The following is a 10,737-nucleotide window of genomic DNA, read 5'->3' on the forward strand; positions in this document are numbered from 1 at the left end:
GCTTTGAAAGAAGAATTTAAAACGTCGTATCACCCAACAATAAATGTCAACATCAATTACATAAAGGACGCAGAGTGTGAGAAAAGATGAGACCTTTCTGAGCATGTCCAGTAATATTTCCCTGTTTTTTATGTTACTGTCACTTGCTGTTCACTGGTTTAACTGTAACATCTCAGGTTTTGTAATAAACTAATAAAGAAAATTTGACATCAGCTCCCATTGTGAACTTGGACTTTTTATGCTGTGAAAAGGGTCAGAATAAACGGTCATTTGACCCAAAGCTGAGATTTCAATTTTTGGTAGTTGTGTGAGAATTAAAGTAGAAGTAAACCCTGCCTGGGTGACAGTAGTTTCCTAAAGCACTGCGTATCATAAACAATTGCCATGTCTTTTTCTTTGAATACTGTTTTACCCAGTTTTTTTTTCATCCTGTTTGCATCTCTGTGCTGCTGATCTCCTTTTAGACTTTTTCAGCCACCTCCTGCCTACATGCATCACCCCAATGGTTGTCTATACCCAGTGGTGTATGGTGTTTAAGTTTTGTGCTGCCCTAGGCAACACAAAAATTGGTGCCCCCCGCAGAAAGAGCCTGACATTGACCAAGAGCACCCCTGCCCTCCACCCGAGCCTTCCACTACCACTTCCCCTTTGACAACGTGCCATTGCCACGAAACGCGTTAGATAGATGCTATTTGACTTACCACCACTGTCCACATGGTCCACACCTTGATACGGGCGGCCATTCTTGTACCTACCTGGAATTGTGAATATATCATGTAAGTGCTTCGTTTGTTTTTACACCCCTTAATAAAAGTTACTACACTATCGGAGGCCTCTCTTTTGGGTTTATTTTCGAGCCTTCAAGGTGACTCCTGTCTTATGAGCGTGCACTGCACCCCCTGGAGGTTGCTGTCAGAAAGGATTCCACAATATCGGATGAGCGTTTATCGATACAGATGTTTCTGGTGACTGTGGCAGAGACGACCAACACTCCGGCAGAGTTCCCTATCCAGTGACCAGGAGTAGGTCATTTTACTCCAATGCGCTATCAAATGCGCCATCTGGTTAGTGCATTCCACAGCCACACCACCTACCACAAAAGTCACAGATTTCCTTATGTTACTCCATTGATATATTGACTTTGACACCTATGTCACCATGTACACCTTAGTTTGATTAAGAGTGTGTTCTAGTACGGGTTGTAAATACCAGTACTTATATGCTAGCTGCGTTTATCTCCATTGAGTTTGTCATATTGCATTACGAGGTAATCTCAATATTCTAGCGCTGCATGCTTTTTCTCTTTGTGACTGTTATCTTATGAGGCGCTTTGAGGTTTGCCTTTCATGCCAGCTGCTTTATATCCTGTTCCATTATCATCCAGCGCTCGTTTTACCCCCTTTTGTTTATTTACTTCCACTACCACTGCCCCCCATACACCAGCCACCATCCCCCGTGGTGAGAGAGAGAGAGAGACTCGCCTTCACATGTCCGGACATCCCCAGGAACGAGAGTCGGGTTGTGCGTACAACGTCATGAAACCCGCAGCATCTCTTGGAACCCACCAGGTCCCCATGCCGCTTGTGTCCCTTCTTCCAAGGGGCAGTGCTGCCCCCCCTGGAAAATGCCGTCCTAGGCAAATGCCTTGTTTGCCTTGTGGTAAATACACCTATGTCTATACCTATGCAATGTACTGTATGTTTGCACAGGAGCTTGTAGTCTGTACCGGGGACCAAGTAATGGGGTGACCATGCAGGAACACAAATGGTAGATAATTGTCACCCCATAACAGTGTGTGCCTGAAACAATGGCCTTCATGGTTTGACCACCTGGGATTCTTCTAATGAAAGCTATAGATTAAAAAAAAAAACTGATAGACAATAAAATTACAAAAACATGTTAAAGCTTGTATGAAATTTTAGTTATTCTCTAAACCACTTCAGTTTCTTATTCAGTATCTCTGGGAATTGGTGAGTATATACAATATATCTATAGAATTACAGAACAGTAGTCGTGGATCCACTTTCCACTGGTCATACTGTCTACTTGGAGTTTGTATGTCCATGGAACAGGATGAGCACTGCCAGAGCCCTACAAAATGACCTCCAGCAGGCCACTGGTTTGAATGTCTCAAACAATCAGAAACAGACTTCATGAGGGTGTCCTGAGGGCCCGTTGTCCTCTAGTGGGCCCTGTGCTCACTGCCTGGCACTATAGAGCTCAATTGGCATTGGCCATTGAACACCAAAACTGGCAGGTTGATAATGTACATTACTAGGAATGCAACTGCCTTGTTAACCAACCCCCCCACCCAGACACACGTACACACCGTTTATCCATAAGACCTGGGGTGGGGGGAGTCCTCAGTCCTGTGTAAGCTCTATGTTACAACTTGGAGCTTACACATGTCTTCCTCTCTTTAGTCCCAACGGCTGAACAAAGGGGGGCTCGAGTGAACAATTTGCTTTTCCCCTCAGGGATGCAGCACAGGTTTCCTTTACCATCCTAACAGAAATGCTGCTTACCATCTAGTTTATCCACTCTCTGATCGCATAACTTACATATACTGCAGAAGAGCACATTTTTAGCACTGATCACTGCATTAGTGCCACTAGTGATGTCAGTTAGTCAATGTCAGTTAGTATACGATTGCCCGCCAATAGCATACAAAAATACAAATTCCAGTATATACTGTCATTTGTAGACGCTATAACTTTCATTAAGAAACACTGGGATTTTTTTTTTACCAAAGACATATAGCAGAATAAATTTTGGCCTAAATTTTATGAAGATTTTTTTTAATGGATTTACTGTATAGCAAAAAGTAAAAAATATATATTTATCAATTTTTTTATGTTGTATAATAAAAAAATAACCCCCCCCCCCCAAAAAAAAAAGCTCTATTTATATGAAAAAAATTTATAAAAATTTCTTTCATGCAGTACAGCGTTGTATGACCCAGCAATTGTCAGTTAAAAGTAGCTCAGTGCGGTATAGCAAAAAATGGCCTGGTCATGAAGTAGGGGGTACATCTTTCAGAGGGCAAGTGCTTAAATGAAGAACAAGCACACAGACTGTTAATGTCAATACATTTATATACATGGATATGAATAGCACATGGCTATGTACAATGAGATGGAGTGAATGACTACAACCAGTCAGTGCACCACTATTTATCATAGCCATGTTTTTATGGCTATGATTAACTGCTTTACTGCCACCCCATAGCAGAAATACTGCTAGAGGGCGGCAGCTGTGTGCAAATTCACGTGTATACAGTATATACGTGATTTTGTATTTCCGGGTAGGGGGCACGCATGCCCTACCCGCGCCGCCATTTGCGGCCACAACTGTCAATCACTGGGTCCCGGCCGGTGATTGCCGAGCATCTTCTGACGGGGGGAGAACTGTTTGTAAATAAGAGTTCTCTCCCCTGTCAGCTCCTGCACACTGCTTTGCATGGCTGTGCACAGCACAACTATACAAAGCAGTGTACTTACAGTGAAGCACAAACACATCCCAGTATGCAAAACTGCACACAGTTAACCCTTTGATCGCCCCTCATGTTAACCCCTTCCTGCCCAGTGCCATTAGTACAGCGTCAGTGCTTTTTATTAGCACTGATCACTGTATTGGTGTCACTGGGGATGTCAGTGACACCAAGTCAGTTCCCCCCCAGTGTCAGAATGTCTGCCACAGTCCCGCTATAAGTTGTTGATTGCCGCCATTACTAGTAAAAATAAAAAATAATTAAAAAAAACACCAGTATATATACCACCATTTGTAAATGCTATAACTTTCACATAAACCAATTAATTTACACGTATTAGGATTTTTTTCAGCAAAGACATGTAGCAGAATACATTTTGGCGTAAATTTATGATGAAATTTGATTTTTTTTTTTTTTTTTACTGGACATGTTTAATAGCAAAAAGTCAAAAATATTGTTTTTTCTCAAAATGATTAGTCTTTTTTATAGCACAAAAAATAGAAAACGCACAGGCGAAAAAATACCAACGAAAGAAAACTCAATTCGTGGGAGAAAAAGGATGCAACTATAATTTTGGGTGCAGCATTGCATGACCGCGCAATTGTCAAAGTAACGCTGCGCCGTAACGCACAAAATGGCCTGGTCAGGAAGGGGGGATAAATCCTCAGGAGGGCAAGTGGTTAAGGCTTATTGCCAAAACACGTACGCCAGTGTTACCCGTACACTCTGCTCGATGTAATAAAGTAATTCTTCGGAAGGACGAGTTTCCAGCTGTTCACTCCTCACTTCAAAAACCTATTTTTTAACTTCATGCACATACAGACCAGATGTGGTATTCTTTATATTAAAGTGTAACTAAAGGCAAAGCTTGTTTTTAGTTTTGGATGCAGTGGAGATGGAGTATAATGCCTGTCAGTTTTTACTGCTGTATGTGCCCCCGTTAAGGAGATTCACCATCTCTGTTTGCCCAGTTTACCATTATCATCAAAAGTGAAAGTAAAAGAACCCCCAAATTTAGGGTCGTCCCCAGAAAATAATCAAAGGAAAATTTTCCAATGAGGTTCTGGTGACCTGGGGGTCTCCAAGAGATCCCCTTTATTTGCAGAGATTTTCTCTCACTTCCTGCTTTGGCTATTGGACAGGAAGTGAAGGCAAATCTCCCCAATGGGACACAGATGGCAAAAATACACTGAAAAGGGTTATAACCCTCTATTACTCTCTCCAAAATGGAAAAAAGTTTTGCCTATAGTTCTACTTCAACTGTATGGGACCACAGATTTGTACTAAGCATTTAAAAAACATTTCTGGCACGGCCGTGCTCTATATAGATCTTTTAGATCAGGGGTTAAAATTTTGAGTCCAGACCTACTAGCTGGTCACAAAACTTATTCTCCACCAGTTGCCCCACCCAACCTTGCCCAGGTCCGCCCCCAACCCCACCTCTGGCCCGCCCCCAAACCCCACCCCTGCCCCCTTAAAGGTTATGAAATTACATTTTTCTTTAGAATAAATAGTCCAAAATATAAAACTGTATACAGTAATGTATATCCCCCTCCCCTGTACTCCATTATAGTGATATGACGTGTATACAGTAATGTATATCCCCCTCCCCTGTACTCCATTATAGTGATATGACATGTATACAGTATGTATATCCCCCTCCCCTGTACTCCATTATAGTGATATGACATGTATACAGTAATGTATATCCCCCTCCCCTGTACTCCATTATAGTGATATGACGTGTATACAGTAATGTATATCCCCCCTCCCCTGTACTCCATTATAGTGATATGACGTGTATACAGTAATGTATATCCCCCCTCCCCTGTACTCCATTATAGTGATATGACATGTATACAGTAATGTATATCCCCCTCCCCTGTACTCCATTATAGTGATATGACGTGTATACAGTAATGTATATCCCAGCCCCCCTGTACTCCATTATAGTGATATGACGTGTATACAGTAATGTATATCCCCCTCCCCTGTACTCCATTATAGTGATATGACGTGTATACAGTAATGTATATCCCAGCTCCCCTGTACTCCATTATAGTGATATGACATGTATACAGTATGTATATCCCAGCCCCCCTGTACTCCATTATAGTGATATGACGTGTATACAGTAATGTATATCCCAGCTCCCCTGTACTCCATTATATTGATATGACGTGTACACAGTAATGTATATCCCAGCTCCCCTGTACTCCATTATATTGATATGACATGTATACAGTATGTATATCCCAGCCCCCCTGTACTCCATTATAGTGATATGACATGTATACAGTATGTATATCCCAGCCCCCCTGTACTCCATTATAGTGATATGACGTGTATACAGTAATGTATATCCCAGCCCCCCTGTACTCCATTATAGTGATATGACGTGTATACAGTAATGTATATCCCCCCTCCCCTGTACTCCATTATAGTGATATGACGTGTACACAGTAATGTATATCCCAGCTCCCCTGTACTCCATTATAGTGATATGACGTGTACACAGTAATGTATATCCCAGCTCCCCTGTACTCCATTATAGTGATATGACGTGTATACAGTAATGTATATCCCACCTCCCCTGTACTCCATTATAGTGATATGACATGTACACAGTAATGTATATCCCAGCTCCCCTGTACTCCATTATAGTGATATGACGTGAATACAGTAATGTATATCCCAGCTCCCTTGTACTCCATTATAGTGATATGACGTGTATACAGTAATGTATATCCCAGCTCCTCTGTACTCCATTATAGTGATATGATATGTATACAGTAATGTATATCCCAGCCCCCCTGTACTCCATTATAGTGATATGACATGTATACAGTATGTATATCCCCCCTCCCCTGTACTCCATTATAGTGATATGACATGTATACAGTATGTATATCCCAGCTCCCCTGTACTCCATTATAGTGATATGACATGTATACAATATGTATATCCCAGCTCCCCTGTACTCCATTATAGTGATATGACGTGTATACAGTAATGTATATCCCAGCTCCCCTGTACTCCATTATAGTGATATGACATGTATACAGTAATGTATATCCCAGCTCCCCTGTACTCCATTATAGTGATATGACGTGTATACAGTAATGTATATCCCCCTCCCCTGTACTCCATTATAGTGATATGACGTGTATACAGTAATGTATATCCCAGCTCCCCTGTACTCCATTATAGTGATATGACGTGTATACAGTAATGTATATCCCCCCTCCCCTGTACTCCATTATAGTGATATGACATGTATACAGTAATGTATATCCCAGCTCCCCTGTACTCCATTATAGTGATATGACGTGTATACAGTAATGTATATCCCCCTCCCCTGTACTCCATTATAGTGATATGGCATGTATACAGTAATGTATATCCCAGCTCCCCTGTACTCCATTATAGTGATATGGCATGTATACAATATGTATATCCCAGCTCCCCTGTACTCCATTATAGTGATATGACATGTATACAGTAATGTATTACCCCCCTCCCCTGTACTCCATTATAGTGATATGACATGTATACAATAATGTATATCCCCCCTCCCCTGTACTCCATTATAGTGATATGACGTGTATACAGTAATGTATATCCCAGCTCCCCTGTACTCCATTATAGTGATATGACGTGTATACAATATGTATATCCCCCCTCCCCTGTACGCCATTATAGTGATATGACATGTATACAGTATGTATATCCCAGCTCCCCTGTACTCCATTATAGTGATATGACATGTATACAGTAATGTATATCCCCCTTCCCTGTACTCCATTATAGTGATATGACATGTATACAGTAATGTATATCCCAGCTCCCCTGTACTCCATTATAGTGATATGACATGTATACAGTATGTATATCCCAGCTCCCCTGTACTCCATTATAGTGATATGACATGTATACAGTATGTATATCCCAGCTCCCCTGTACTCCATTATAGTGATATGACATGTTTACAGTAATGTATATCCCAGCTCCCCTGTACTCCATTATAGTGATATGACATGTATACAGTAATGTATATCCCCCTCCCCTGTACTCCATTATAGTGATATGACATGTATACAGTAATGTATATCCCAGCTCCCCTGTACTCCATTATAGTGATATGACATGTATACAGTAATGTATATCCCCCCTCCCCTGTACTCCATTATAGTGATATGACATGTATACAGTAATGTATATCCCCCCTCCCCTGTACTCCATTATAGCGATATGACGTGTATACAGTAATTTATATCCCAGCTCCCCTGTACTCCATTATAGCGATATGACGTGTATACAGTAATGTATATCCCCCCTCCCCTGTACTCCATTATAGTGATATGACCTGTATACAGTAATGTATATCCCCCCTCCCCTGTACTCCATTATAGTGATATGACATGTATACAGTAATGTATATCCCAGCTCCCCTGTACCCCATTATAGGGATATGACGCGTATACAGTAATGTATATCCCAGCCCCCCTGTACTCCATTATAGCGATATGACGTGTATACAGTAATTTATATCCCAGCTCCCCTGTACTCCATTATAGCGATATGACGTGTATACAGTAATGTGTATATCCCCCTCCCCTGTACTCCATTATAGTGATATGACCTGTATACAGTAATGTATATCCCAGCTCCCCTGTACTCCATTATAGTGATATGACATGTATACAGTAATGTATATCCCAGCTCCCCTGTACTCCATTATAGTGATAGGACATGTATACAGTAATGTATATCCCAGCTCCCCTGTACTCCATTATAGTGATATGACGTGTATACAGTAATGTATATCCCCCTCCCCTGTACTCCATTATAGTGATATGACGTGTATACAGTAATGTATATCCCAGCTCCCCTGTACTCCATTATAGTGATATGACGTGTATACAATATGTATATCCCCCCTCCCCTGTATTCCATTATAGTGATATGACGTGTACACAGTAATGTATATCCCAGCTCCCCTGTACCCCATTATAGGGATATGACGCGTATACAGTAATGTATATCCCAACTCCCCTGTACTCCATTATAGCGATATGACGCGTATACAGTAATGTATATCCCAACTCCCCTGTACTCCATTATAGCGATATGACGTGTATACAGTAATTTATATCCCAGCTCCCCTGTACTCCATTATAGCGATATGATGTGTATACAGTAATGTATATCCCCCCTCCCCTGTACTCCATTATAGTGATATGACCTGTTTACAGTAATGTATATCCCCCCTCCCCTGTACTCCATTATAGTGATATGACATGTATACAGTAATGTATATCCCAGCTCCCCTGTACTCCATTATAGTGATATGACGTGTATACAGTAATGTATATCCCAGCTCCCCTGTACTCCATTATAGTGATATGACGTGTATACAGTAATGTATATCCCCCTCCCCTGTACTCCATTATAGTGATATGACGTGTATACAGTAATGTATATCCCAGCTCCCCTGTACTCCATTATAGTGATATGACGTGTATACAGTAATTTATATCCCCCCTCCCCTGTACTCCATTATAGTGATATGACATGTATACAGTAATGTATATCCCAGCTCCCCTGTACTCCATTATAGTGATATGACGTGTATACAGTAATGTATATCCCAGCTCCCCTGTACTCCATTATAGTGATATGGCATGTATACAGTAATGTATATCCCCCTCCCCTGTACTCCATTATAGTGATATGGCATGTATACAGTAATGTATATCCCAGCTCCCCTGTACTCCATTATAGTGATATGGCATGTATACAATATGTATATCCCAGCTCCCCTGTACTCCATTATAGTGATATGACATGTATACAGTACTTACTCCTAGTCCCTCCGAGTCCCCCGCAGCGGTGGAGAGGGTGTCTCCTCTCAGCGGAGGAGAGCGGACCTCTCCTGCACCTGTCCCTTCAGCAGCGGTGCCGCAGGAGCCGGAAACCGGAAGTTGTAAACCGGAACTCGGCTTCAAAATGAGGCTTATCTGTGCTCACCGCTCGCAACTGCTTGCCACAGAGGAATTTCTCCTCGCATTTGGCGAGCGGCTTTTTCAAGCCCTGTTTTAGATTGTAAGCTCCAAGGAGCAGGGCCCTCCTAACCTTCTTGTATTGAACTGTATCGTTGCCATATTGTCTCCCTTTATATCGTAAAGCGGTGAGCAAACTGTTGGGGCTATATAAATCCTGTATAATAATAATAATAATATAACCTAGGTTTTGACACTGTATAGAGACTGTGTGGTTTTGACTGCTATCAGGAATATACAGACCAGATACAGAGATTCTACAGTTTTGTATCATATTTGGCATTCAGTAGGGGTATGGAAGTTTGAGCAGTCTATGGGTACCCAGGCATTGTGGGAACTGCAACTCCCAGCATGACCTGACCTTTTTTTCTCACAGTAGCCAGGCAGTCAGATATTCTGTGCCTATCCTTATCCTCCACCTTAAATTGATGCCCACATATAGAAATCACCAACCCTCCAAAGATGAGTCCTCAAAAGTGATGGATTCTGGAGTCTGCAGAGACTTATAGGAATGAGGCTCACTGCTAGTGCGCATATCTGTCACCCACAAGCACCTCCCCTGTACTTTACCCTCTCAATCCCAATATTGTGCCCTCCCAATACAAATATTGTGCCCTCCTTACTCCACCCGTACTATGCCCTCCTGACTCCCCACGTACTCTGCCCTCCTGACTCTCCCAGTACTGTGCCCTCCCGATCCCAAAATTGTGCCCTCCTGACTCCACTGTACTGTGCCCTCCTGATCCCAGTACTGTGCCCTCCTGATCCCAGTACTGTGCCCTCCTGACCCCTGTATTGTGCCCTCCTGACCCCTGTATTGTGCCCTCCTGACCCCAGTACTGTGCCCTCCTGACCCCAGTACTGTGCCCTCCTGATCCCTGTATTGTGCCCTCCTGATCCCAGTACTGTGCCCTCTTGATTTCACTACTGTGCCCTCCCGATCCCTGTACTGTGCCCTCCCGATCTCTGTATTGTGCTCTCCCGATCCCTGTATTCTGCCCTCCCGATCCCTTTATTCTGCCCTCCCGATCCCAATACTGTGCCCTCCCGATCCCAGTACTGTGCCCTCCCGATCCCAGTACTGTGCCCTCCCGATCCCTGTACTGTGCGCTCCCGATCCCAGTATTGTGCCCTCCTGACTCCCCCTGTTCTGTGCCTTCCTGACTCCCCCTGTTCCATGCACTC

The sequence above is a fragment of the Staurois parvus genome, unplaced genomic scaffold (assembly GCF_062004578.1).
Source record: "Staurois parvus isolate SC_StPar_1 unplaced genomic scaffold, SC_StPar_1.0 ptg000068l, whole genome shotgun sequence".
NCBI classification, from domain to species: domain Eukaryota; kingdom Metazoa; phylum Chordata; class Amphibia; order Anura; family Ranidae; genus Staurois; species Staurois parvus.